Here is a 3,358-nt window from a genome sequence, read left to right on the forward strand (position 1 = left end):
TGAGTAATTGTATTACTTCTGGAAGTCAGTGACTGTTTTCTTCTTACCTTCACATATTTTCACTCTGGTTACTATTTTTTGTTCATGACAGTTTTTCAAGCTTATAGCGGATAATTTTTTCCTTCCTGTTTGAAAAAATATTCCAGGCATGTGCTAGTGCTCAGATAAATATTATCTATTAAAAAATTCATGAATTTCAGAACCAATTAATAGATTTGTTCATTTTTAGAATGAAAAAAATTTAATACAGTATTTATATGTTTATTGAGGCTTTCACATCACATAAATTTAAAGAATTTCAAATCAGATTTTATCCCAATCCAATAATTGAATAACTGATATAAATAAAAGAGCAGAAGCCCAATACAAATGGTCAGACAGAAAGAAATCTCCTTCATTTTAGTCAGTCAGTCAGTTCATCCATCATACATTATTGGGAGCCTAACTTTGTGCCAGGGATTTCTGTAAATACAAAATTGAAAAGACATAGTAAGTCCCCTCCAAAATCACATGCTCTGTTAAGAAAGATAGAGGATGTGGGTGTGAAAACAAACTCACACCATTACAATGCAGTCAGATCTGTCAGAAGAAGGTAAAGTCACAGAAAGACGGCCTCGCCCAATGGATGATCCAAACTGGGAGACAGTGTATGCTATTTCTGTTTCAATTTGGAATGCATTCTGATTGTTGCCAAGGAAGTTGCCAACTTTTGTGTCGGACTGGCTAATCTTTAAGTTGCTTTAATTCCTTATATGCATATTATCTAGGAGTGGGACAAATGATAGAAGAAGAGGGGTGATAGGATAAAGGATCATTTGGGATTAAACATTTGTAAAAGTAATAGTATAGAATTCACTTCAAAGAGTGGAATTCATTCCTGTAATGGAGAAGTGATTGCGAAATTAGGAACATGCTCGTGGAAATTCAGTAGCATAAGCTCGACATTGACAATCTGATTCACGGAACTCTTACCATCTATTCACTTGTTCCTTTAGGGGAAATTTGACAATGATGTCTTGCAAATGTGTTGCCACTTTCAAAGCTTTTTGCAAAGTGGAAAGCAGTTCTGGCATTTTAAATAAATGTTCTCCAAATCTTCCCTGCCAGACATCTCATTAAGTAGGAAGCCTCAGTAGAGTAATACTGAAAAGCAATTTTAAATAGAAGTTTGATCCACAACATGGTGATTTTTGTAAATAATGTTCTGGGAAGTCTTCTGTACTTTTTATGGATTTAATTCTTCTGTTGGAGTCGTATGCCTCTCCTTGTTTACTGTGACCAGGAGTATCACCCTGCCACCCACCACTCCTTTTCAAAGAGAATGGATTGTAAATAAATGTATGAAGTCATTCCATAATTTACAGAAGACTGTTCAAGAAATAACAGTTTATGAAAGGATTGTTTATTTAGTATGTCTGCATATAAATATTCTCTAAAACATTAAATGCACCCCTTCCCTAATGTCATGGTACTTTTTAATAATAGCATTATAGCCCTTCTTTTAAATACTATGTTACTATATTGTCTCTGCATAGGATGAGTCTGGAGACAAGTGACCGGGTCCAGTGTCACCAGATCTGGGGAGTTTTGACCAATTTCAAAGGATTCTAAGGGAACTCAGAGTCACTGTCTATGCCCTTGGATTTCCATCCTGACCACAAGTGCAGAGGTTCTTGATTAATATTTTTGAAGGAGTGAATAGCGTAACTCATCAATAGTAGATCTTGCTGATACCTACTTATTTATTTTATAAATATGACTTTCAATGTGGCTGATCGTCTCAGTTTAATATTCTTTGCTGAAACTGGATCGAAACAGTCCTGTGTGGTGCTTCTAACTGGACTGCTTTTGTTCTGGTCCACGTTCTCTTCCTGTCTTGGTTGGACTCCAGAAATAACCTTCTTACTGCTTGCTTGACATAAGTCAAATGTCCCCACCCACTCTATGTCTGACTTCATTTCCAAAGTGACATTTCCAACACTCAAATCTGGTTATGTCACATTCACACTCAGAACTCTTCAGGGCCTGCCCTTCAAGTCTCAGTGAGTCTCGATTCCCGTGTTATTTTACCTAGACTTGATTCCAGGAGCGTATGAAAAGTCCTATCTTTTCATTTTCCTCCCTGAAGTGCTTCCACATATGATGTTCATTAAATGTTACTGAATAAAGTCGGTATGACTGAATAGATGAAGGTGGCTATTGTAGTCCACTTGTGCTAAAATTTGGGCAGGAGTGTTAGTTCATAGAGGCTTTTAATGGAATTGTTTGAAAATGCAGGTGGATGCTTTAGGAAAGCTCTAAACCCATTGGCCTGTTGTTAAAAATTATCTGAGTTGTGTTTTTAAAATGAAGATTTCTGGAGTCAGAATTTCCAAAGGAAAACTTGAGAATCTTTTTTTTTTTTTTTTTTTTTAATAATTGCTCTAATTGCTTCTCATTTCAGGCAGCTTTGGGAAAGTTAGTATCTGGAGACTAGATGGCTGCTCAGGGTGGGAAGTTGGGCTGTGTGACCCTAAATTTATTCCCTTCCATGAAGTTTGAGGAACCGTGATTCTGGTGGAGGTCCTAGTGTACACATGTGTAGATGCAGATAATTGACTTGAGATGTACCCAAATGCAGACAGGAGGAGCTTGGGGACAAGTGCCTGGGTCTGGTGTCATCAGATCTGGAGTTATGACCAATTTCAAAGGATTCTAAGGGAAATCATTCTCTAGCCTGCTAGTCTGCTTATTCACTTAGTAACCGTTTATTGAACACCTGCTATGTACCAGGTACAGTTCTAGGCGTTGGAGATACAGCAGTAACACACATAATCTCCGCATTCTTTGCAGTGATCCGTCCCATCTCACCACACTTGTCTTCAGAACTCTCCAGTTAAGAGCTGTTTTCATAGCCACTTGGCTCTTATGCAAACTGAAAATCATCATCCCCAAAGAGCCATCATTATCCTTGTTAAAAATAAGTGTCCAGGTTTTTTGGTCTGACTGAAAACGGAAAGTGTAACAGTTGGATCCGTTTTATCAGGCACAGCATCTCACCCAGTGAAACCCGTTTATGTCTTGACGAAGGAGTTCACTGTACGCCTGGGCTTTAGTCTCTGACTACCTTGACATTTTAAGTAAAAATACATTGTATTTCTTATTTTTATCCTTTGAGCTGGCATTTTTCTGCCCTCCTTGATAACCCTACAAATATTTCAAGCTATAGAATCCAGATGGTGGGGAGGAAAGTAGGGAGAATAATTCTTACCTCACAGGCTGTGAAATTCAGTGAGTTGCAAAACAGTGTTACATTGACCAGCATTTAATATCTATATGTTAAAATGACTGTGTCGTTTATCTGCAATTTAGAGGATGT

The sequence above is a fragment of the Camelus ferus genome, chromosome 9, assembly GCF_009834535.1.
Source record: "Camelus ferus isolate YT-003-E chromosome 9, BCGSAC_Cfer_1.0, whole genome shotgun sequence".
Classification (NCBI taxonomy): domain Eukaryota; kingdom Metazoa; phylum Chordata; class Mammalia; order Artiodactyla; family Camelidae; genus Camelus; species Camelus ferus.